Here is a 27,255-nt window from a genome sequence, read left to right on the forward strand (position 1 = left end):
ACCCAGGTTTAATCACACTTTCATTTCAGTCTTGATTTTTCAATAATGCACGTGCATGAAACTTGCAGTAGCACAATAGTAATAAGCCTGGAAAATAAGATCTGGGAAAAATACCTATGGTCTCCACACATCTGTTATCTCTGACTATAGACATACATCTTGCCCTGCCTGTCTGGGCTTGGTCAGAAGTGTGTGCTTTCAAATGGGCTAGTTGACCTGTGCCTTCGTTTCCCAGTTGAAATATTTACTGTAATTAGAATTATAGAGGTATATGTCAAGTAACAAATGTTATTCATTTAATGACAATATAGGCCTGTGGAGAAATATTTCATTACCAGTGATGTGCCTGTAATACTGTAGAATTTACCACCTTTCATCCAATTATATAATGACTTTAATTAAAAACCACGATGAACCCTCCAACCCTCCCTCCCATGTAGTCTTGGTCATTAAAGCCCTCAGACTGGCCTGACTGTGAATGCTAGGGCAAGTGAGGGGATGTGATTTTTAGTTCTTAGAGTTTCCTGTGGAGCACTCAGACTGCTTTAGCTCAGGCTGCGTGACAACCTGTGTGAACCCAACCCTGACCTACTCTGACCAGGGCTTTTGTTTGCTTGCTGCCAGCACTGGCTGTGGTATACCGGTTTCAGAATTCCCGTCTTTCAAAAAAATCTGAGGTCCAAGATAGACAAATAGTTTAACAAAAATAAGCTCTGACTCCCTCAATTCTGCGTTCCCATGAAAAAATGACTGATTGTAAGGACCATCATGCCATATGATGCCAAAAGTAGTACAGTCCAAAGATTAAGAGCTAGAGGTCCTATCTTGCTTTAAACCTAGCACATAGGTGGAAAAACGAAAAAAATTTTTGGGCTTAGAGTTGTTGAAGGCACTTTGAATCTGAAAGCTCCCTGTGTTTTCCAGTGCATCACCTGGTTTAATGAGGGAAACAGGCTCTCCTTCTAAGACATATTACAAAGAATATGTGTCCTTAAGGTATTGAAGCAGTTCTCAGCACCCGTTTAACACCAGATTGTCCTATGTCATTGCTAGGGTGAGGGAGCAGAGCTGCAGGAGGGGCTGGAGGAGGCAGCCCCACTCTGCTTGAGCCTGTTTACTTTGCACACTTGAGAGGGCTGTGGGTATGGGCAGCCTCCTTATTTCACTGTTGCTCATGTGGATGTTTCATGTAACAACAGGGGACAGAAAAACATTTCTTTAAACAAAGGAAAATAAGATTGCAAACCATAAAGAAAACAGCAGGGAGAGTTGGGGACAGATGTGCTAACAAATCAGCAACAGCTGTGAAAATTACTTCTCATGCATTTTTTGAACCTGATTAAATAAATAATAATCAAGATTATAGTTAATTTCCTTTTCAAATACTGCAGATATCAATGTCTATGTCTGATACCCATCAAGCCTCAGTAGTGTGGCACAATTATCTCTGCAGCTACCTCAGGATACTTAGGTGGGTCTTTCTTCAGCGCATGGGGAGATGGAGTCATCAGAGTCAAGGGTGCCCAGCAGTTTCCCTTTACCAGCACTTGTTGCCCCAAAGATGCCAGGCACCATAACGTGTACAGGTAGATGGGGCTGGCAGGAACCATCCACATGCTCATAGGCAATTTTTTCTGCAAAGGAGCCAGCTGTATTAACATGGGGTCTCTTGTCACTGACAGTTCTTTCTGTCTATCCCTAACTAGAAAAGCACCTCTTAATTTTCATCAAGAAAGACTTCTTTCAGCAGAGCAAATGTCAGTGTACAATTTTCACATATGGTTACCTTAGGACTGCACAGTCCTTTCTGTCTTGTCTTCAACTTGGCTGTGTTTGATTTCACTATTTGTAAAGAAAACTTTGTATATGCTAGGATTGCTTGAGATCATGCCAGAGTTCACAGAAAAAAAATAAAAATTTCTTTGTTTTGTGAAAAGAACAGGATTAAATTCTTGATTAGAATGTTGGAAACAGTGAATGAAAGAAAACGTAACCTTGTGATATCCATCACATCCATGCCTCTTTGTAGCTGGAACTAGCCTTCTGTATGATGTATCTCTGCCACAGACACAATGCAGTCAGAGTAGCTCCTCTTACATTCAAAGAATGGCCAAGTGTGCTCTTGACCACCTTTCTCCCTAATGCTACTAAATAAAGCTCTTCTGTGTTAATTTGTGGGATCATATTACAAGCTGCAATACTCACCCTCAGTGCCTATGGAACAACCAGAAGCTCACCAGGGAATGTTTTCTCAGCTCAGAACCTGTTTACCCTTTCTCTGGGGAAATCAGGTCAACTGCAATTAGAACTACGATGTTTGGTAGATATGCTTTCTCATATGGTGCTTTTTGGCTACCTATCATCCCAATACCTATTGCAGTAATACCTGCCACCGTTTACAGGAGAAATTTCCAGATGTGGCACATCTAAGGATTTAGGTCACATTTCCTGCACAGAGAAGGAAGAAACAATTTTCTGTATCTATAAATGTGTTTCCAGGGTCTTCTATAGTTAGAAGGTTGTTTCCAGAGCAGATGTTTTTGGCAAAGCCTAGAGCTGGTAGGGGTGGCATTGCCATTAGAAAGGGCTCAGTGATCCTTGCATTCCAGGTACAACCTCCTACATTTTGCCACATCAACAGGTCCTGTTTTCCGAATGCTATAATGCTCTTTAGTTAGCAAAACCTACCAGCCATTGCTCAGAGCCCTTGTCTGAGGTAAAGAGCAAAAAAGGGCTGATCTGGTTGTGTGAACTGGAGGTGCTGGCCCAGAGCTTGGTACTTCAGGTTCCCCAAACACGGGGATCACTGGGGAACTGCTGGGCGAAATCCAGCATGTTCTGCTGCCTGCCTCTGCCACAGCTGCTGTCCCCCACACTTGAGGTGGTGGTCAGCCTCTGGGACCTGGGCTTGGGCAAGGCAAGTCAGGGCTGTGCTGCTGTCCCTGTAGCTGCTTACACTGCAATGCATAGAGCCTAGGTTGACAAAAAAACTTTACAGGGTGAAATAAGGTTGTACTGAACATGCTGGAGATGTTTTACGAAAATTCTAAGCACACTTTTTTTCCTGTATTTTGGCCTTATTTTTTGGAATGTGAGATAATGTTAAATGTTCCATTAAAATGTTTCCTGTTTTATACAAACAGGAAATACCGTTCTCACCTATAAGCTAAGAAAAATAATGAGAATATGCCTGTTTCGTGGTAATTGCTGCTCTCTGACTCACACTACCTCCCTCCTGATACAAGAGCCTTATGTCTGTGTTTGCTTCTTGCTCAAATACTATCTTCTGAAGTTGAAGGAGATTTTTTTGGAGCTCTGAGTTTAGTTTTCTCTCTGTACTCATTGTCATTGTCACCAAGACAGTTAGTTTGTACAGCAAAGCAGAGTATATTTTGCAATTTTGTTTTGGCTGGCTGCTCTACACCAGTACACTAGAAGTCAAATGAGTCCTGGTGATGATAAGCGAACTGCATTCAAAGCACCTGACCTTACACACACATCTATACACAGGTCCAAATCCACACTTTAAAAGGGTTAGGAAGATTTTTGCAACGATCATCTCAGTATTATCAGACTCTAACTATGTTTTGCCCTCAGAAATACCCATTAAAAATAATTTTTTATTTCACAGTTCTTTAATGTTTAAGACCAAGTCGGGCAATGTCAACTCCTGTATCTCAAACAACTTGCCTGAGTTCTCATCCAGATCCTGCAAATTTAAGATGCTGCATGATTTCAACTGGAAAAAATAATTTACATTTTTCAAAATAGAAAACTTTAAGAAAGCAGTGTTTGTTTAGGCTGGCAAAGGGGAAGCTAAAGGGAGGCATGAGAGCAAGCTCATGGAAGGATAGTTACTGGAAGGATATTTATGATGATGACAGGGCAGACTCTTCTCAGTAGGGCCAGACAGCCCAGACATGGAGTGGGAGCCACTAGAGTATGGAAGGTTCACACTGGACATGAGAATGTCCAATGGACATGAAACAGTGCAACTCAGGAACAGATTGCTTAGGGAGCAGAGGCTGCAGAGTCACTGCCCTTGAAGGTTTCTGAGACTTTGTAAGGCAAAGTCATGTCTGAGATGACCTGATATTTGTGTCAACCCCTCTTTGTGGAGGATGCTGGATCAGCTGCTCTCCACGTGTCTCTTCCAACCAGTGTTTTGTTGAGTCTGTGACACTGCTTAGTGTAACAGACAGGAACACAAGGATACCTCATTGCAGTCTACAACTTCTTCGTGAGGGGATCTGATCTCTTCTCTGTGGTGGCCAGCAACAGGACCTGAAGGAATGGTTTGAAGGTGTGTCAAGGGAGGTTTAGGTTGGATATTAGGAAAAGGTTCTTCACCCAGAGTGGGGTTGTGCACTAAAACAGGCTCTTCAGATAAGTGGTCACAGCACTAAGCATGACAGAGTTCAAGAAGCTTTTGGACAATATTCTCATGCCCATGGTGTGACTCTTGGGGATAGTCTTGTGCAGGGCCAGGAGCTGGACTTGATGATCACTGTGGGTCTCTTCCAACTCAGTGTATTCTGTGATTCTATGATTCTGGGATATTAAAGATGTTCTCAAAAATACTGATGGCAGAAATGCAATTAGGTGAGACATAGCCAGACACTAGGCAAACAACACTCCATGTGTCAGATGCAAGTTAAAAAGAGGACTTAGTGGGGAATTCAATAGTCTATTGATTTCTTGAAGAGATTTGCTGGAGAAAGTGGAGAAGGTTTTGTCTTTAGAAACCTTTCTGTCTTCACACATACTCTGAAAACACATAATTACCCACAAAAGAGCTGCAGAGTGTTCTTTTACAATATTATTATTCCCAGTTTCGAAAACAAAACTGGTGATAGTAAATGTATTAAATTCTGTGTAGCAGAATAACTGGTATGTTCTTAAAAAGCTGCAACATCCTGTGTTTCCTTGTCAAAACCAGAATTTTTTCTTTTTTCCAAGTTTATTCCAGTCTCTTTGGCAATAATGAGCTTCAAGCAAGGGTAAGCATGAAAAGTTGCATTTGCAATTTGCTACAGTGAACTGGGGAAGAGCTAGGAGAGAATATTAAATAAAACTAATTTGATTAATTTTATTAAATATAATTCTTTATAAGAAACAAAACTTTCAGAATCATGACTATAATTTACAATATATTAACTGCTTTACTACTGTGCTTTTTGAGTTTGTGTGCTTATAACATTAAGTACGACTATGGACGGCACAGGATATTTCCTTTGTGACGTTACCATATCTCCCTATTGTAATGATTCCTGACACTGCAGAGTGTATTTATTGCTGCCCAACATTTTTAAGTAAAAAGGAAAACTAGGCGTTCATAACACCTAACAAAAGGCACTTTGCTGCAGTGATTAAGGATGGGAGAAAATGTGCCTCAGTGTCTGTATAATCTCAATAGAGAGAGAAAAGAACATTTCTGAAAATTATTCCAACCACCTAGAAGGGGTTTAAGGTCACCAACCAGTTTGTGTAATACACTTCAGTCTGCTGCTTAAAGGCTTATGGTATGAATCTAGGCTTTGGGAAGGGTATAAGGTATAACGGTATTATTTACACTATTTCAAAGAAGTACATATCATGAAAATTTGTTTGCCTTCTTTATGTCTGAACAATGCCAGGAACAGACAAAAACATCCTCTAGATTTTTACCCCATGCCTTCTGTTGTTCTAAACCCTCACATAAAAAAAATTACTTTAGTGGTACCATTTCCCCCGCCATTATTTTCTGAACATATTTGGGAATGTCTTGCACTGTCAGGACAATTATTCCTGGCTTCAAGCTTTGTCTGAGCAAAGGCAGGAGCTATCTGGAGACTTTCGCTGCAAGCTTGTATCTGTTGTTTGCTCTAGAAATGCCCACGTGCTAGAAAGAACATATTGTCCATGCTCTACATGGAATAAGGCTGAGCAAACAAAGCTGTGGGGCAAAGGAATGATGAATTCACTGGGTAGTGACTAGCCACAGCTGGATAACATGGAATATAATACCATGATTTTATATGATTTTAAACGTAATAGCTCACTGAAGAATATTGAGCTATTATATCTCTTTAGCCTATACTGATATATATGAGAAGTCTTAACACCCCTGATTATATGGAACTATGTATTGCAACGTCTCCAGTCTTTTTTCACTGTAGTTTTTGCTAAGGTAGACATCGACCCTTTCACGTGACTAACAGAGTGCCTGGCGTTTCTCACAGCTACTGTCATGTTCTGTCCATATGTGAGTGAATGATTCAGACTCTCAAATCTACCACTGCTTTGACACCTCTGACTTGGGTAGTGAGTGATGCTGAGACTAAGGGGCTCTGGGAGCATCCAGAGCTGCATGAGGTATGTCTTTGGAACCTCTGTTTCTTTTAAGATCTGGAAAACCTGCAGGTCCCGAAAGAATAAGAGTTAAAGAGTTAAACTAAGTTTGATATTTTGATTCCCATCCTCATTTCAGGAGGCTAATTTTTGCATCAGCTGCAATGACCCCTTGCATTCTGAGAAATCCATCAGAAGCAGACCAGCTCAGATCCAACCTGCCTAAACATTTAATTTAAGTGATTTCCATCTCTGCAGCCACTTCTCATGAAGGTCCTTCAACTGTAAACAAGGAAAGATTTCCAGCAGGATTTCCAGCAGGATTAGGCTGGACTAGCCTGCTTATGGATCCCCTTTCCCTGAGGCACAATGCCTGTCCCATTGCATGACCGGACATGTGTCCACTACAGCATATATCTGCAGTTATCTACCATGAGATAAACACGCTTCCAGTCACACAGGCTGGGGAGAGCTCACAGCAAGGTAATTTAATAGGGGACACATGGGACACATACATACATTTTTGTTAATTTTTAGTAAGCCAGATGAGCGTATATTTGTTTAGTAGTGTACAGTTCTCAAATGCCTCCATATGTGCCAGCATGATGTGCTGGGATAGAAGGCCTGCCATCACTGTTCCTCACCCCAGGTTCACAGAGTGAAGGCCTTGAAGAGTTCTCATGAAACCATCTGGATTGCATTATCTGGAGTGCAGTCAGTGGGTCAAAGGTGTAGAAAAGATTATTCCCCTCCATAGGGCACTTTTGAGTTTTGTTCCCCCAGAAAGGAGTACAGCAAGATGGTGGTGGAGTGCAAGGCATACAAGGAGAGGTTGAGGGAGCTCGGCTTGGTCAGTCTACAGAAAACAAGGAAAAGTAGAGATATGTTTGCTGCCTACAGAAACCTAATGGGAATATGAGAAGAGAGAGACAGGTTCTTCTTGGAGGCAGAGAGGCACAAGTTTTTATAAAACGCTCAAGGAAAACCACTGATAACTTCGTTTTAACAGTAATTTTTAGGGCCCCATGGCTACATTTCTGTTTATAAAAATAACAAGATGTTCATATAAAGTCAATGTGATTAAAATCAGCCTGAGAAAATAATGAGATTCCCCTTCATTATCAGACTTTACGGGAGAGCAGTACTGCTATTTGTGCTGTCTGAGCAATGTATAATACTTTGCACCACTTAACAATGTATTTTAGAACCTAAGAGCAGAGTCAGCTCTTTAGAAGGAATCACGATGAGGTACCATTCTTAAAAACGTTTATTTTCACACAAGAGTAAAAGCAGGCTTTCAGGAGACATATGGGTGTTGATATCTTACACCAATTTCCCATTTATTAAAATCAATGAAATAAAGGTGAAATATATACATTTCTGGCTCAGTAGAGTCTGAGTCCATTACACTCTTCCAGCAGTGAGGGGCAGATCCAATACACCCATACAGCCTGCTCTACCCAGGTGCCCTGCAGTGAGTCCAGGGTAGAAAAATTAGTTTCTGGTTCTGCTGCAGACTTTTCCTCCTTGTTGAACACACCTCTAAGACAACATTCAGGGACAGCTTAGGCGCTAGAGTGGCAATAAGTGCTCAGACACCAGTGTGTAAGGCACTGACACTTTCCCAGGGGCGAAAAAGTCCTGTCTGGTTTGGTCACCACCTGAGCCAAGCAGCTCCAGACATGTGCAACTCAGGCTCTATAAAGTCAAAGTTTCTTCACTGTACAAATCTGCCCCTCCTGTTCAAAATACACCAAGCATACAGCTACTGCTATGAAATGTGACAGCCTAACAAAGCTTCAGTTCTCTTCTGTTGCACTCCTAAGGGTTCTGTGGGCTGGACTGACTTTGAGCATGGGCAGTGCCAGCTCATGTCTACCCAAAACATACCTTGTAGACAAACTCAAGACAGTTCAGAATAAGATCTTGCAATGTCCTTAGTGAATCTCTGCTCCCCCAGCCTTTAACCTGCAAAATTGGGAATGCAGTACATCCCTATTTCACTTGGACATCACAGGGATAAGTACATTCAAGGCTAAGTAGCAATGTCCCTCAAGGAAAGTTGGCTGCAATTTATCATCTGTTTAAGGATTGAATAATATAGAAAACCACATAAAACAAAAGACAAAATGCAAAGAGGGTTAACATTATTGAAAACATACTCTATGTAACACATTCTTGTTCCTACTTTTTCTTTGTTGAAAAGCTTTATCTCTATCGGTTTCACATAATTCTCTTGATAGTGTTCCTCACCCCGTGGGAGTAACTTTCTGAATGCTTTAGAGTTTCTAAAAAATTTTTGAAATCACCAGATGACTTATAACAATGATTCATGTTATTGTTATTACTCATTATTATCATTTGTCATATGAGACAATGCCTGGTGTTGCATTTTTACTCTTTTGAAAGAGAAATCTGGCTCAGCTCTGAAGGCTCCAAATTCTGTTTATTATACTAGCTGAAACATGTTTATTACACTGGCATGTTTTTATATCCCTCCTGCTACCATGTGCAAAACATACTTTTGCACTGACCAAACTGAAAATTCTGCAAGGCTTTGCTCTTTCTGATCAAGCCATTGATCCAACAAGTTTAGCAGCTTCATGTGGTTGTAGCCTGTATCTGACCCAGCAGTTTGTCCTTCACCTCTCAGTACTGCACTTAATCCTGAGAGGCCTTCCATGGAAAAGATGCCTTCCTGAATTCCAGTCCTAACTTATGAGATTTCCTGAGTTTCAAGCTCTATTCCTTTCTGAAAAATGTGAGTTAGAAACAGTTATGTACTGCCTACCTGTATGGTTGCTAGTGCAATGGTGTTTGATTGAGAGGACAAGCCACACAAGATATAGATGTAATGTATATATCTGTAATAGCTAAAAATAACAGCAACAGTAATGACAAACCTATTCTCATATTGCAGCTGCAATGAGTTTCAGCATAACCTTGTCCAAGAGGCTTTCGAGGCATTTTGCCCATTTGGCCTTTTGGACCCTTGAGCTGCACTGAGTCCACAGCTTGATGGTAGGAAGTCAAGTGACTTTCTGAACACAAATAGCGTTCAGAGAAAGTCATCTTATGGGAACTCAGTCACTGTCACTACCTCCTCGATTGTGTACCATATCTGAAAGACTAACAAGCTTTACCTCTTGACATCTGGAAATGTGATTGTTCCCTGCTGAATTATGCAATTGGATCTAATGAATTACATTGCCTTTCCCTACAAATCTTATGCTATCAGGTTATCTGTGATTCACTGACTAATGGGATATTGCTAAAAATATACTGAAGGTTTATGGTGGCACGAGAACTTCCCAAACAGCTTGCTTGATGTTGTACTGATGTCAATATTTATTGTCTCTGTCACAGGCTCAGAAAGATTACACAGAGATGGCCAGGACACTGCACTTGCTGTTTTTATAGGGTTACATACAGCACTTTCCCTCTGGTTTTGAGTTTAAGAGATGATACATCAGAACTGGTGTCAATGAGATTAATTTTCATTCAGCCCAAACACTGTTGGGGAAGGAAGGGAACAAGTGGCTGATGTGTCTGGGTTCCCGCTTCTAGCTCCAGAGACCCTGGCTGGGTTTGAGCCCTGTAGGAGCAATGCTAACTCTGTAGTCCCACAACTCCCTTAAGTCAACATAAGCAAATGCTGATGCTAAAAGAGGCAGTGCCAACTTCACACTGACCCAATCACTGTTTTCACTCTCCTTGCTTCCCCAGTGACTGCAAATAGTCATAAATACATATGGGAGGGAAAAAAAAAGAATTTAGTTTTAACCCAGAGTGTCGTCCTGTGACTGCACTAACATCTGGCAGAAGGGAGAGAGATGTAAATGACAATAATCAGGCAGAAGACTGGAAGATAAGACAGGACTGCTTATTACAGTTTAAACAAATTCTGGAAGTAGCGAGTAACCTGCAGCACTTGTACAATGTTCCTGCAGGACTAAAAAGGAGTGGAGGGAGGGTGTGCAAAGGCAGGAGGCAGACTTCCCTGGTCCTTTGTATCCAGATTAGGCAGATTGGATGAAACCAACTTTTTGACTCTGAGAAAATGCTATCAGAAATGTTTAAGCTAGTCTAAACATAGTTAAAGCACCCTTTACTTACAAAGTGCTTCACATCACCTATGATGACATCCAAAATCAAGTACTGGCAATTTCTAATGAAACATAGCCTAGTCAGGATGCTCTTTTAAATCAAAATCATTGTCTCATCTTTTTTTTTTTTTTTTGAGAAGAAAATCACTTGCCTCATAAAAAGTTTTTATGTTTCAGAAAATTATATTGAGATCATACAATGTTGCTTAATTGATATTATATAATGTTTCTTAATAATGACTCTTATAACAGCATTACTTAAAACAATTAAATCAATTAATTCAATAAAATTCTTCAGCTGAACAGCAATATTTTGGCACTGTAGCTGATTGAGTTTACTGCTTTTGCAATTAATGAAAGATTGGTTCCTTTAGCAATTACACTCTGATTAGTCCGCAGCGAGAACATTTTCCCTTTCTCATCCCCCACTGCTATCAAAGGGCCTTTATTCCTGGATTTTTTTTCTCTCTTTAATCCTAAATTAACAGAGTTTAACAGAGTCCCGCCTCAGTAGAACTCTTGGAGAAAATTTGATTTCGCATTTTACTTTTGCTAAAACTTCATCAAAATAAGCAAATCCAAGAAGTAACTTTACTGGACACTAAGGCATCATGCCAGCCACAAGCACCTAATATTTGTTTAATGTAAAAAAATTTCAGCTGTTGCTGTTTGGGAACGGGTAAGAGTTAGTATCTTAACCTGGGATAGAAAAGTAACTGTTTATCAAAAAATAACATAAAGAACCTTTTCCTATCGCAAGTAATCAAGCTTCTGTCAAGGTAAGATAAATGTCAATCAAGTTTTAAACTGAAACACATCTGGTAAAAATTAGAGAAAAGTGAAGCCAGATACTTCACTCCACTTTGAGAACTAACTCAAAAGTGAGTATAGAGGCTTGGCAGTAGATGAGACCTTCTTGTAATTCTGTACAGTTGAGGAAGCGCTTAGAAAAGAAGTCCAAATTGGAGAGTTTTGTCTTTCTGAAGCTGAAAACAAAAAAAAGTTTTTACCATGCTGGTTAAAGTAGTACTTAATGAGAAAAAATCCGTTACACTTGCCTCATAAAAAGTTTTTATGTTTCAGAAAATTATATTGAGATCATACAATGTTGCTTAATTGATATTATATAATGTTTCTTAATAATGACTCTTATAACAGCATTACTTAAAACAATTAAATCAATTAATTCAATAAAATTCTTCAGCTGAACAGCAATATTTTGGCACTGTAGCTGATTGAGTTTACTGCTTTTGCAATTAATGAAAGATTGGTTCCTTTAGCAATTACACTCTGATTAGTCTGCAGCGAGAACATTTTCCCTTTCTCATCCCCCACTGCTATCAAAGGGCCTTTATTCCTGGATTTTTTTTCTCTCTTTAATCCTAGATTAACAGAGTTTATCAGAGTCCCGCCTCAGTAGAACTCTTGGAGAAAATTTGATTTCGCATTTTACTTTTGCTAAAACTTCATCAAAATAAGCAAATCCAAGAAGTAACTTTACTGGACACTAAGGCATCATGCCAGCCACAAGCACCTAATATTTGTTTAATGTAAAAAAATTTCAGCTGTGGCTGTTTGGGAACGGGTAAGAGTTAGTATCTTAACCTGGGATGGAAAAGTAACTGTTTATCAAAAAATAACATAAAGAACCTTTTCCTATCGCAAGTAATCAAGCTTCTGTCAAGGTAAGATAAATGTCAATCAAGTTTTAAACTGAAACACATCTGGTAAAAATTAGAGAAAAGTGAAGCCAGATACTTCACTCCGCTTTGAGAACTAACTCAGAAGTGAGTATAGAGGCTTGGCAGTAGATGAGACCTTCTTGTAATTCTGTACAGTTGAGGAAGCGCTTAGAAAAGAAGTCCAAATTGGAGAGTTTTGTCTTTCTGAAGCTGAAAACAAAAAAAAGTTTTTACCATGCTGGTTAAAGTAGTACTTAATGAGAAAAAATCCATTAGTATAGTAGCTTTTTTTTTTTTTCCAAGAAAAACCCTAAATTACTAAAACTGGTTCTTGACTTCCAATAAGCAATGAATATTTCTTCTAAGCAAATCTTTTTAGTGAAAGCTTTTTCCTGGTTCAGCAGACTGAATGAACATGGCAGGAAAGGCTGTCAACACGGGGCAATGAGCAGGCACCATTTCTGCAAAGACTCATCCTTCTTTACTTTGCTCTTACCTGTTCAAAGTAATCCGAAATTATGTATACAGGTACTGTTAAAACAGAGCTGTATTTATATATTGTTTTGTCACCATTAGTTTACACGTCTTTTTTTCCCCCTCAAATATTAAAAATTTTTTAACATGGTATAAATTTTGTTGCTTACTCTGTTTATTCTGTTAAGTGTAGTTTGAAGTAAAATCTGGAAATCATAGAGGAAATTAGTGCTCTACTTTTATCTGCTGCACATTCATATACCACTATTATTTATTATACTACTGTCTAAATTTGCACAAATATCGACTAGTAATTTCGTAAATCTGAAAACCACAATTCCCAGGTGACGACCATGACCCTAGAAAAAACCTAGAGAAAACAATCTCATTACGAGACATACCTTGCAATAGATGTTTGTTTAACTGGAAATCCACAAGAGCAGCTGCCCAGTGCAATGGTACATGTTTGCTTCTGAATCTTTTCTCAAAGAGACTATTTAAACATGTTGATGAACTGAGCTGGATTTTTCCCCACCTCCATTCCAGCAAAACAAGGAGACTCAGAAGATAAAGCTTGTTTTGTTATTGCAAGCAGTGCTATGTGGTAAGTGAGAAATTTACTTTCTATAGTCGTATTTAATTATGAAGGTGGGAAACATCCATTTCCTGTACAGATACAATGTCTGTGTGTACTGCTCAGTGATATTTTTATTTGAAAATGAATATACTTCTATTTCTAGAAGTGTTTGTGTATAGAGCTCCTTCTTGTCCATATTTGGTTGATGTTAAAGATCTGCTACTCTAGCTTCACCACTTCGGCAAGAGGAAACAAGTATTACTTGTATCAGGATTATGACTTCAATTCAAACTATACGGTGTGTTTCAGATCTGTTTCTGATTTATGCTAAACTGTAAACAGCTGAAAATTATAACAAGAGTTTTATGATACGTGCAGCTGGACTAGCTATCACTAAATTTCATGCAACATTCTGAACAGCAACAGTGATAACAGACATTTTTCAATTGCCTCCCTTCTGGGCCAAGTTTGATGCTTTGACCTAGAGGGGAAAGTTTGTATATCCTGAGTCAGTCACACTTTACACTTTCTTTCTGGACTCTGTTTTAGCTTTTCTTCTGCCACTGTCTGAATGGGAATCCCTTCAGCCTGTCAACATTTAACTTTAATTAGCTGAAGAAATTTCTGTAATGTTCCTTCTCTCTTGGAGCTGTTTCTGGAACCATTATAGCCCCAAACCCAAAGGAATCAGAAATGACCATGACAGCTGGTGTCACTCATTTCTTTCTCCACCCCTGGTCAATAATGTAAATTGTCAGAAAGGACTTGACTCAAAATGTCCCTTCTACTCCTGTGGGCAGTAGTTATGCATGTGACAAACTTCACTCTCTCATGGAGGAAGATGTGATCTAATGATACACTTAGTGTCACAAAAGTAAATGTTCTCAGAATAGGAATGATGCTTTCCACAGTAAAGTAGAAACAAAAAAAGTACAAGGCATGCTTTTAAGATGTATGAAGTCCTGTGGCACCTATTTCAAACAAAACTAAAAATGTCCATCAGCTACTTATTCTTTTATTTACTTTGTGTTTTCACTTGCTTTGGAGTTTGTAGGTAATAAACCATAAAGTAGAAACATGGGCTGAATCCTGAGATATTTATTCAGACTAAGGTCTTATTACTGGCAAAGGAAGATCTGTCTGAGTAGCCTTGTCATCCCCTAATTTTTCAACATAAAAAGCAAAAATACTAAAAAATCATATTCATTCAGCATCCAGTAATTTTGCTTCTATCAGTTTCAATAATCAGAACATTTACCACTAATCTGATTTAAAAGCAGAATGTAAACCCATGCCTCCTAACAAGACCTGTGATGAGCTTAAATTTCAACTTTTGGTTTCATGGTGGAATTTTCTGATTCCTGTTAACTTATCCTGTCTTTTCTCGTCCTCTGCAATGACTTTAACATTAATGTCTCAAAAATTACTTTTAAATGTCCAGATCTAACTGCCAGATAGATTAGAGAGAAAAAGGAAAGCTTATTAAGAATCACAGGTGCTTTGTAAATTAAGGTAATTTCTAGATAGCTAGAAAAACAAGAAGATGTTATGCTTTCTTTTCTTTTTTTCCCCCCTGATGTTTTGCAATTTTCTATTTATTTTGAATAAAAATTTGCCTTGAAGCAAAATAATGGTTTGGTTGTGTATAGAGAAACTGTCCATGCTGGTTATGAAATCTGAATCATCAAATGAATTACCAAGACCAGATTGTAATCTTGATTTCTACTACTTTCAAGACTCATCAGTGTTAGTGGTATATGACAGGTTTTTCAAGTGCTAATATTGAATTGTGATGAGAAGGAAAGTGTGATAACAATTTCCTCCCTATTTCAAAATGATTTTAAGAATATCAGTTAGTTTTTGTAGAATTTTTTGATTGGTTAATATGATGCATGAACTTTCATCTTTTAATTGGACATCTGACCTTAAAGCAATGTTTTTAAACATTCTTTATATTTTTCTCAAAAACATAATTCTTAAATTTTTTTATTACTTCCTTCAAACTCTGTACTCTTTAATGTGATAGTCTGATATTTTATACAACGTTGTGCTTTCCACGATTTGAGATTGAAATTCAAAATATTGACAAGATGATGAATTTTTCCCTTTTCTGAACTTTACACACTTGGATAATGATGAAAATTTTCATACTGTGGTTCTGCATTTTTGTTTTCTGAGGAGGAGCAGACTAAAATCATGTAAAATTATGCAACAAGGGTGTCTCTTGCATGTCTAGAATCTATGGTTCACTGATGGTCCATAAGATTTTGGTAAAGACGTAACCCACAAGATCACATTTCTAGCTTTTCCTGATAAATTTTCTGTTATAAGAATAGAGAAGGTAACATCATGAAGTCTTAGCCACCAATGAGTTTCACTAAGAAATACTGGAGTTACCACAAAACAAAATTGATAAGTATATAAAAATAACTTTAAAACAAGCTATCATGTCTCAGAAAAGTGATACATACAAAAAATGGTATCACGCTGGTAAAAATTTTTAAGCATACACCAAGACTTTTTCAATCTCTTCTAGGTATTTTATTCTATACCTTTGCCACCTCAAGGGAATAATTTGAATGCATTCTAGTGGTAATGCCAATAAGGAAACTAGAGATGTGTCAACTATTTCAACATGTAGACACTGATCTGCTAAGGGATGATGAGAGGTTGCTCTTAGCACATTGCTCTGGTGTATCACATTGTTTTCTGTTGGTTTTTTTTTCAAGCTCAGATGCTGTTTTCTGGGTTTCATTTATTTGAAAAAGTCATTTGTGTCTTATCATGCATGAGATGGACAGAGCTGCCATGCTTTACCCTGATGATACTACATGGGTATTCAGCCTTGGGGTCTGAAAAATGTTCCAATGATGATCCTTAAATGTAGAACTTAGTCCTTTCCCTCCAGTTGTCCTTGCTCCAGTTCTTTTATGCACAAGTGAAGGAAAGAGATAAAAAGAGAAAGAAGGAGTATGCTGACTTACTGTCTTAGGAGGATTTTTTTGCACATTGATTAGTACAAATGAAGATAACTGATATGGAAAATATGAATACAGGATACTAATAGAAGAAAAAAGATTAGCTACTAGTCTTCATAGTGGTAATTCTTTTGAAAAGTGGGTAGACTAGTACTTTAGTCATGTTCTACTCACAGGAAAGTGCCAGAAGATAAGTAAAATTCAATATGTTCTACTATTCCTTTGTTTATATTACTGGATGGTATTTTCTAAAATTTTTAGTGTTGCAGCTTTTGATCCTTATACTGCAATGTCAGATATTGGCTTGTATTTGAAATGTAGGTTGTAAAGCAGAAGATTGAAAGAGCATTTCACATCTTCAAGTGCTGTAATCCTTGGTTTTGTAGAGTTTGATGTCTACACTATGCAGGAACTGAGCAACCAGTTGGGCAGCAACATCCAAATACTGTAGCACTTAAAACTTGGAGACATCCTCAAAACACCATCAAAATTGTTTCAAGGATCTCTATGACTCCATTCTACATGAAGGGCCTTAGTTTAAAGGCCTTTTTGTGAAAAAACCAGCTTCCGTGGTTTATGTCAGGGCAATATCTGAAACATATCACATCTCTCTGACTATTGGAGTAAATTCTCAAAAAACAGCCTCCCTTTCTCATTACCAGCTAATGAAGTACATCTGTGATCTGTTTGAATTTCTCCATCCAACCGTGTTCTTCCTGACTTACGAGAAAGATAGCCACACTTTTCAGACAATTTGGTAATAACCGTCCACTCTTACTGGATGACATGAAGCACAGAAGAAAGTGTTCCACTTAAAATTGTAGTCTTCACAAGGTCAACATGTAAGCACACATGCAAGTTCCAGGAAGCCCTAGTGTAATAATCAGACCTTGCAGGCAAGTTGGATAAACGTAATTATTTTTTTCTGTGGTATGTTCTGACTTTTCTACCCAGGTCCTTAAAACTTTGAGTAAATATATATATATTTAGAAATACTTTTGTAGCAGTTTTCCTTCAAAAATATTACTAACTGCAAGGGATTTTGTCAAATATAGATGTTACCTACAAAAGTTTGTTAAAAAAAGCCAATGAAAGCAAAATATTTAATCAGGTAAATCTACAAATTTATACAAATATACAATGCAAGAACTATCCCGATATACACAGGAGAGAGCATAGGGAAAAATATTCTTGGAAAGTTACTCACTCTTTTTCGAAAGAAATGATAAGAAAACTAAATAGGTGTCAAAAAGATAAAAGTATTCCATTACTTTCAGCCAAACCCTTCTCTCCTGTGTGTTATCCTGGAGAGTGACTCAAATAATTCATCAAAAAGAATGCACTGGAGTCTTCAAGTTACCTTTCTGATGCCATTTAGTTAAATTGAATAATTAAATACCAGTACTAAGGACCTGGTTCTCCTTTATACAGAAGTGGCTTTATCTGACTCTGGCAGTACAGAAGGGCTGTACAGAAAGGTTGCAAAACAAGTACTGCAATTAATGAGTAACTGAATGCCCACTGGCACCAACTGGAACAGTGAAATTAAAACTAACCCCCAAATTTTCCTAAAGATTTTTCTAATTGAAAGGTCCCATAAGTAATCAAAGCCATTAACTAATAAAGAAAGAAACAAATGTATTGAAAAGAAAAAAACAAATGTATTGATTTTCTAATTTGATTTTTATGACAGAAGACTTCAGAAAGTTATTGATGTTGTGATAAAAATACAGTAGAAGAGTATAAATACTTCTCTGCATTGGGTTTAGGAATAGTTTTCTTTGGTTTTTTTGACCAAATCATAACAGGAAAACATGTATTTTTCATAGAAATGCTGACATAACTTTACTAATAGCACCTTTAACGGAGATTGTTACAATGTGTATTTACTCAGGTACAGGATTAAATAAGAGATGTGAACTCACCATAGCAACCCCTGCACCACATTGCAGATATGCTGCTTCTAAGATACGGCAAATGTTTCTGAGGAAATACACATGAATATTAGGTAAACATCTATCAATTCCAAATTGTGTTTCAAAAATACTTTGCCATACAGTATGACAAAAAGCAGCATAACTTGATGTTATGTAAATTAATGTATTACTGGCTGGTATTTTCATTGTGTTATTATTACTGGTTCAAAATATAAGTTTGACTAACTCCCCAATTCACTGTAGCAAAAATAGTGACAAACACACTACTGAGCTCCTCCTAAATGATACTCTGAATCCTTACATTCCCTATTAATCTGGGAAACTCATCTGTCCTTTTTGGGCCTAATAGTCTGAGATCTGGCAAAAATACAACCTTTCACCATAAGACATTCAGTAGAGTTATGTGAATACAGTTAAGCTTGAAAGCAGGTTTTCTTCTAGACAGTCTTTTATCACACTTTTAGACATTTTACAGTTTCTTTCTCATTATCCCTCTGCATCTTGAATTTTATCAAGTAATATGTGTCCCTTCAATTTATGCAGATTGGCTTTTCTTGTTTTGTATAAACAAAACATCATTGTATTTACAAAGTTACTGAATGTTCTTTTTCTACTTAAGTGCTTTCATTTTCAACTTCAAATCACTTTATGCAGTGCCTAAAGTGAGTTCCTGATGATATCTAGTGGGCTGCTACACTTCCTGCAGTGAAGTTTTTGCTGCTGTATATTTCTTACACTTTACCCAAAAATTAACGGCAGAATTTACTCCTGGAAGGATAATTAAGTGGTCATATTGCTTTGTTCTTTTCTTGATATTAAGCAAACATATCATCTCTTCCCAGATTTCACTTGCAGAGGGGGAAGACCCATTTTCTCATATTACCTGAGAAGACTGATACAGAACAAGTACTCTGTTTTGCCACATAAAGTTGTCTCCATACGTTCTTTCCTCACTGTTCACCAACTTCCTTGGGAGACACACATCAAAAGTCTTTTATCTGCTGGTTATGTGCTGTAACTTGAGCACAGAAGCATCATATGAGGAACTTGGGAACTGTGCACAACTCCAGGCTACAAGCTTCCCTCCTCTCCACATTTAGTCCATTGGGACCACCTGGAAGGATTTAAACATAGAGACAAGGCTGCTAGCTCTACTAAATTGCTAGTATGCACTAGGGTTGACTTTTCATGCTCTTTCTTCCCAGTCTGCTTTAGCCTGCTTGGACTGAGCAACTACCTGATTCACCAGTGAACTGTATGTTTTAAGATCTGCACTATTTTCCGAAGAAAGGAAGGGATTGCACTGGGTGTGCAATATAGAAACTCACATGGACGCAAACTGATATACATTTGTGATTGTATAGAGCTGGTATTCTAAGATGAGCCACAATGCATCTGGATGCTCAATGTCTATGGAAACAGTGAGGCTTTAGACCTTCAGATTTCTTATATAGAATATCACAAAAATGATAAAAATTAATGTCATTATGTGTTCCCCCTAGAACTGGCTGCCTGTAAAACCTGTGAAGTGCTGTCCAGTTTAATCATCAATAGCAATTACTTTCTACACTTCACAGCAGAAAGCTCTATATTTTGCAGGAAACATAAAGCAACACTTCACCATTCTTTTACACCTCAGCAGTGCCTCCCCCACAACATCAATGTCAAGCCAGCCCAGAGGTGTTTCCCTTAAAAAGACTTTTTACCCTCTCGCTCCTGTCTGGTTTTGAATCTTGGATAGCCCAAAAGACAGCTCACAGCTATGTTAAAATTTTAACTATGCTTTAACTATGTTAAAATTTTAACATAGCTCACAGCTATGTTAAAATAATTTAATATTGATTTTTTTAAAAATAATGAAAAGTGTTATTTTTAATCAAAGGGGAACCCTTGCGGTTCACCTACCATTTGAATTTGCATTTTAATCATAATTCAAGCCCCCCAAGGTTCAGCAGATTAAATGGCATGACGAATGCAAGCAACTGAACAAAACAATTAAAGAATGAAATCCATGTTCTTGGGATTAGTAAGGAGAGAAAAGAGGATACCACTGGAAAATATTTAGGTATCTCCAATGTACAAAATGTCTCTGAAATGCTGAAGCCCAGCAGAGCAGTAGAAACAAGATCCAAAAGTTTTTGTTCAGATATATTTTATGTTGACATCCTTCAATTCAGTATTCCGAATTATGTGTTAGAAATGTTATATGTCATAGGTATGAAGAGTGAAAAATCCTTATCTATATGAAAAATAATTAATATGCTAAAATATACCTGAGAATTATAAAAATGCCTGTGTTTTTGCCAGAAGAAGAATGTGAAATCAAACAACTACTGTGTTTACAACAATTCTAATGGCATATATCTAAATAAAGAAATATCACAAGAATGAATGCAGTTATCAAAATGCAAAAGAATCTATTTTCTATACTCGTGATTATTAAAATGAGTTCTAGTAAATAGTATAACTTATTTTTTGTAATATCTTCAAAACGTATGGATGTGCTTTAAAGAACTCAGGATTTTCATAAATAGAGAAGACATGAAAAGATTTGTTTGGAACAGCTCAGACAAATTATTCTTTATGGCTTCCGGTTTGCGAGAGGTGAGGTGGAACGAATTAACAGGAACAAGACTGTTTACAATGTCCTCACATGTACTCCCAGTAGACAGATGAGGATTAAAAATGGTAGCATCATCAAATTGCTGAAATTTCTGTCTTCAGATGTACACTGACTTTTTTTCTTAAATAATGCAATTTCTTTTTTGATACACAAAAAGTGATGTTCTTTCAACCCTGAAAATGTACGGACTTCTGTGACTTTACAGACCTACCTGGCTGAATTTTGAGGGAAAAAATCCACAATATCAAGAATTATAACTTTAATATCCTACATGGCTAAAACTTATTTTCACCTTGCTGATGTGGGATGCCAACATATCAAAGCCCTAAGCAGATTCCAACACTTCCTTTCCCATTTCCCTCTCTTCTCAGACTTGTCCCACCAGCTCTTGTAGCCAGAGCAATCCCAAATACAAATACAGACTGACCAGATCACCTCTTTTATGAGCAAAGGTGGAGAGAATTGGGGCTGTTCAACTTCAAGAAGAGAAGGCTCCATGGAGAGCTTATAAGAGCCTTCCAGTACCTAGAAGGCTTACAAGAGAGGTGGAGAGGAACTTTTTACAGGGGCATGTAGTGGTAGGACAAGTAGGAAAGGGCCTTAAACTGAAAGAGGATAGGTTTAAATTAGATATTAGGAAGAAATTCTTTACTGTGAGGGTGCTGAGGTACCGAAAGAGGTTGCCCAGAGAAGTTGCGGATGCCCCATCCCTGGAAGTGTTCAAGGCCAGGCTGGATGAGACTTTGAGCTACCTGGTGTAGTGCAACTTGTCCCTGCCTGTGGCAGGGAGGTTGCAACTAGGTGATGTAGAAGGTCCTTTCCAACCCAAAACATTCTGTGTTTCCATGATTCTGTGATTGCATGAATGTATTCAGTGTTGTTCAGCACATCCATTCACTAAAAATCTAAACTTTCTTGCTTAATGATATACCTTACATGTCTTCTTCAGTATTAAACTGGTCTATCTGGGTGTGTGTCATATTGTTCTTGTAGGTTTTCATAGCAATTTTGCTGAACCAGTTGATTTAAAAATGTGCTTATAGACTTTAAAGACTTGCCAACACCACAGAATTTTATCTTTAGAATGGCTGTGAAAACCTAAGCTAGTTGGGTGATGAGTACAAGAGATCAGTTAGTGCAGACCAGAGCAATATAATCTCCACCATTTTTGGATTAGTCATTCAGGACAACTGAGGTTTTATATATTTTGCAGCAGAAATAATGATCAATTTTAGAATAAAAATAAATACATGTTGACCATCCCTATTACTGTTGAAATCTTTATCTTATACTTTGATTTAACTTGTTTTAAATTGCACTATTTCTTGGAAGTTAAAATTAATGAGTTTTATTTCTGCTGCTTTATCTGATTTAGTCACCTTTATTACCAACTTATTATACCAAGAGCTTTCTTCTATTTTCTATTTACAGATTTCTAATAAATTTTGAATGTGTAAGGATTTCCTGCAGTGAATTTAATCCTACTGACAAAATGCTTGTTTTTCTTACAAACCCCTCATGGGCTCTCAGAAATTGCCCACCTCCGTCAAGTTAAAAGGTTAAAACTCCTGATGTATTTTATAAAGTCTCTGCTGCCGTGCTGAAGTCTCCGAATTCTTCCACTTAGCTAATCGCTGAGGGATTTATTACTTTGGCATTCTCCCTTTATCAGTCCTGAGAATTCATGCTATGCCACAGAAAGATGGTTCACAAAGGTCCTCTCTCTGTGGTACAGAAATGCAAACCCCTCAAATATATTGTGAATATTTTTGATAGCAGAGGCAATGGTTCAGTTAAACCCTTGAAGCATTTTATTAAGTCCCAAAACCTCATTCACAATAAGCATGTTCCTATTTGATCAGAGGGAAATGGTATTTTTTTCTTACAAACTAACAAGTTTATTCATTGAAGATGTTTAAAAATCTGATGTTTAAAAATCTGTTTAAAATCTACTGATGAAGTGTATCCACCTTATATGTAAATTTTTTTTATAACAGTACCATTTTCCCACTGGTTTTCTATTCTTTTTCATGGAGAGTTATTTATACTTGGGGTAAGGGATGATGTACAGCAACAGAAGGGATGGTCCTTAATGTTCCTGAGCACTGGTGACATGCTCTGGTCCCAGGTAACTATGGCTGAGATGGAGTTCAAGGGTGCACCTTCACCCTGACTTGGAGTCTGAGTGCTGCTGGGTGAGGCTCCCACCCTGGTTCTGTGCCCTCCCAGACCGGTGCCCTGTTCCTGGTGGGGGCTGAGGCCAAGAGACGCAGGGGCTGGAGGAGATGGTCAACCCATGCTCTCTCCAGTCCTGGTGGCCTCCTGCCTAGACAAGCTGTGCCAAGAGCTGTATTTAACCTCTGGTTTTTATTCCCTTGCCATGACTCCCTTCCTGCGCAAAACATGCTGCTGCTGCTGCTCGGGTGAGAAGGGATGGTCCAGCCAGCGCTGGTGAAAGCCTGTCAACGAATGCCTGCCTGAGAACTTGTGTGACAATTTACACCTTTGTTATCATTCAAAACTTTAAGCTGCTGACTGTGCTCTCTTTTGACTGTCTCTTTGTTCATTTTAGGGATAATATTAATTGTGAACCTACGGTGGCAGAGTTTGTCATAGCCTATGTGAACTTTGCTGTGGCTTCCTGACATCTGTAGCCCTTCTGTTTTTTGTGTTTGTTTGTTTGTATTTTCATGGCTGATTGATCCAAGGTACATCCACCACAAATTTACCAGTTCCCCAAACTAGGAATTGCTGGTTGTGGCCTTCAAAGGACTGAAATAATAATATGACCATATTATCAAACAGTAACATTCTAGATTACTTTTCAAGACCTAGGGTTATGCAATTTAGTTTAAGTGACAGAAGTAACCTAGTCACCATGGTATTACTTTTTTGTATTATCTTGAGAACCCGGTGATTAACTGTCACAGGGATATATCTGTAACCTCACTCGTCCTTGCTACTGTAAATTCAGGTTACTAAACCCTTCACAACCTGTAACAAAATGAGTCAAAGGTCTGCCTATATGTCTTTCCAAAAAGCATGACCAAAACATACCATTTTCTGAAACTAGTGACAGCTAGAAAAGCTGCCTTTGAGTCCTTGGATTCAACAGAAGAGTTTCTATTTATAACTGGATTTGTTTAAAATGGCCTTTGGCACCAGTGCAGACCAGAGCTTGGTCTTCAGTCTCTGGATCCATGGAGGAGACCCCTGTCAATCTCCTACCCCTACCTTTTCCTCATGCAAAGTGGTGACCACCTAGGGAGCCATGGGAATAGCTCATGACTTCCTGCTATACATGTTGCTGTAGATATTCACTGGGTGGACTCATTCATTAAAAATCAAAGCACATCCCCTTGCATCATTATCCTTCCCTCACAAAAATGTATTTCATCTTTACTTTTCCCCCACCTGCCTTACTCCTGATGGAGAAAATCTATTGCACATATTGTAACTTGATGTTAAAATGATTGTTTTATAGTAGTTAATGTTTTGTGTTGCTTAAAATTCCATTTCTAATTTTTTTAACAGTAAAAAAACTGTTCACATCACCTTTCTAAAAATTAAATGCCAGCATTACATGGCTCAGTGAAGTACCACAAATTTTTCAGTATTACCATGTCAGATTTCTGGACAGCGTGACTTATTTTTTTGCTATGTCCATGTTTTTCATAGTGTTTTCAATTACAATATTTGAAAAAGAATATTTATTTCTCTTTTGCAGGGAACATTTCTATTTGACATCACATAGTAATTCCTCATCAATGGAGCTTGAAATAAGTGGGCATTAAAGATTGATATGATATTGTATGGATTTACTGTTGAGTATGCACCACACACCAGCCAAGATAATGGAATACCCTGAGTGTTGAACAGATATAGAAAATGACTAAGCCTTTCTCCCAGATTTATTGGTACAAATGGTCCCTTTTTAAGAGTTAACTTCAAGTCAAATCTGCCAATTCACCTCTCTTCCCTTATTTATTTTGGAAATGTATTTGTTTTTTGGGGCTTTTGGGGCTTTTTGTTTTTTGGCAATGCTTTTGGCATTGTTTTTAGTTGGTTCCCCCCCCCCCAGTTATTTGATTTAAGAGAACAAAGATATTAAATAATCTTTGGGTATTTTGCTTACTGGAAATACTCTGTGTAAGTTCTTTTACTATTCTTTTCACCATTACTGCAGTAATTTTTCCATAGATTATCGTTACAGGTATATTTTACAATAAAGTAATGAGCAAAACAACAGAAACACATCCATTCTATTAATAATGAACTACAGCTTTTTGGCTGAAATAAACAATAATATTATTTATAACTCACATTACATTCCATAAACTATGTTCTCATCTATAAAGAGACTATAAATGACATGGTAGGGTTCCATAATATCTTTTTTCTTTTTTTTTCTCCAGTGACTTTCCTGATGACCTTTCTTTTAATTTACAAATAAACCCTTGACTTTCTTGACTGCCAGCACTGAAAGTCCACCCTGGGATCTGAGATCAAGCTGTGTCGTTTCTGCTTTATGCCAAAATAGACTCCGGTTCACCTCCTTAGTGCTGAGGTGGCTCTGCAGGGCTGGCAGGAATGTAAAGCAATAACAGTACTTCTGCCAGTAAAAAGATGAAGTGAAAGAATTCTCTCAGAAGTAGGAAGGTACCAATTTCCAAGTCAGCTTTATAGAAAACATCTGTTCTTTGAAACAAATGCTCATAGTAATGTTGGGATGGGACATCTCATTGCTCGATGTTCCTGCTCAACCTTTTTCCTTTTGATCTTTTCAGTTCAGCCCATCTGAGGTGCTTGTGGTTGTGGTTGTACAGCCTTTCTCCCTGTCAGCACTGCTGGACTCGGCTGTTTCTGTCCTCTTCTAATTGTTTGTACCCCTATGCTTGTGTTGATACTAGGACTGCTCAGTGTATTGAGCAGCATGGACTTCTGTGGAGGTCCCATGTTTATCTCTTTGGAGCCAGGTCCCAACCCAGCTCTGCAAACAGTTGGGCTGTCACAAATATATGCTCACCCTTCTGCTTCTGTATTTTTGGTGTATCAAATGAAATCTAGGAAGTCAGTTTCCTAACTATTCTTTTTCCAATCCTGGTCAAAGATGAACACTTAGTCAGTTCTTTGCACTTAGCTAGTTCTTTGTGCTTAACTTAGTTCTTTGCACTTCCACTTTTTGGAAGTCAATATTCCATATCATAGTTGGCAAATATATGCTTGGAGTGAGAGTCTGATGGACATGAAATCCCTTTGGGTAGAACATGAAGAGTTAACTTTAAGATGTTCAACTTCCTTTGGGAACTGTGTGTCTCTGTGGAGCTCAGGCAACCACATACACTCAAACGCAGGGATCAAGCCCTCTCCTGCCAAGGGAGAAGGGCTCACTCCTTGCAAGGACAGGAGTTTACACAGGGCAGAGAAATATGGGCAGAGCAGAGAGGGTGCAGGGCCTCACCATAGTAAAAAAAAGATTTCAACAAGGACTGCTCCAGTGGTTTTTTAGAGCTGTGATTATTTCTGCTGCCATCACAGGGCATATGATGGGTCAGAAATACTCTCTTAGGGAAATGGTAACAGGATTGTTTCCAAAGGCATGTATGAAACCTCCTTCCCCGTCTGCAGTGGGTCTTAGCATTCTTGGCAGAACAGAAGTTCAGCTGCTTAATCCTGTAATTCACTGTGTTTTATTTCTCATTTAATAAAGAGGATAGAGAAAAGGCAATGAGCCACAAAAAGATGGCTGCCCCTGGAGCTCTTTCAGGCTGTGGACCACAAAATCGCAGATTCAAACTCTGGGAAATAATTGGCTAAGGTTCTGTTAGTTCTTAGGGAAATGACTATGTAAAGTTCATGGTGACCTGCTGATGTCTGGATTGTCAGATGCCCAGTACTATCTGCCAGTCCCAGTGGCTGTCCCCTACAAGCCCACATGACACCAGCCTCACTGAGAACACTGACTCATCATGCAGGGTTGAAGCAATCCTTCTGGAGAACCTGATGAGCATTGAAGAGCAAAGCTGAAAAATTATTTGTACTTTAAACCAGGAAAGATTTAACAGGAGAAGAGACACTAAGCCATGGGGAATGTTCACTGGCATTTACAGTTCCTTCTGTCGATATATCCTGTGTGAAATGTGATTCTCTGAACTGTCTCTTTGGTTTTGATGAAAGAGATATTTAGTGGAACTTTATTTTGATTTTATATGCAATTTGGCTCACTGGATATACACTGACATGTACACTAAGAGTAAGGGAAGATAATTACAAAAGCAGATTAACATAGCTTCCGCACAAGCCAGAGATTTATGCATAATTTCTTCTAGAAGAAATTGCTTTGTGCTTGGTTTGGCTGGTATGATGCACTTTTGTTTTGTTTTGGTTTGGTTTTTTTTAATGTAATTTTGTAGGCTACTTCTTCAAATAGGTAGTTGAGACTTAATTTTAGTAATCACAGCAATCTGAATATTCACTTGCTTCTGCCCAAGGGTTAAACATCTGCATGTGGCAGAAAAGGTATCTGTAACACTGATCCTCTGTAAAGT

At 38.1% G+C, this 27,255-nt stretch overlaps 2 long non-coding RNA genes across 3 annotated transcripts; one reads left to right on the forward strand and one right to left on the reverse strand.

Annotated features, from left to right (window-relative positions):
• Nucleotides 1–5,162: 5,162 nt before the first annotated feature.
• LOC126645105 (uncharacterized) lies at nucleotides 5,163–13,049 on the reverse strand. Of its 2 annotated transcripts, XR_007630077.1 has the most exons (4): nucleotides 12,994–13,049; nucleotides 12,087–12,328; nucleotides 8,221–11,180; nucleotides 5,163–7,186 (listed from the first exon to the last, which is right to left on the reverse strand). It is a non-coding gene; the product is annotated as an uncharacterized LOC126645105 (long non-coding RNA). The 2 variants fall into 2 exon arrangements; XR_007630076.1 differs by lacking the exon at nucleotides 12,994–13,049 and having other exon boundaries at nucleotides 12,087–12,970.
• On the forward strand, nucleotides 12,525–25,748 carry LOC126645103 (uncharacterized). The gene is made up of 3 exons (XR_007630068.1): nucleotides 12,525–13,196; nucleotides 23,280–23,415; nucleotides 24,435–25,748. It is a non-coding gene; the product is annotated as an uncharacterized LOC126645103 (long non-coding RNA).
• Nucleotides 25,749–27,255: the final 1,507 nt, after the last annotated feature.

The sequence above is a fragment of the Myiozetetes cayanensis genome, unplaced genomic scaffold (assembly GCF_022539395.1).
Source record: "Myiozetetes cayanensis isolate MyiCay16 unplaced genomic scaffold, myiCay2020 scf3, whole genome shotgun sequence".
In the NCBI taxonomy this organism is placed as follows: domain Eukaryota; kingdom Metazoa; phylum Chordata; class Aves; order Passeriformes; family Tyrannidae; genus Myiozetetes; species Myiozetetes cayanensis.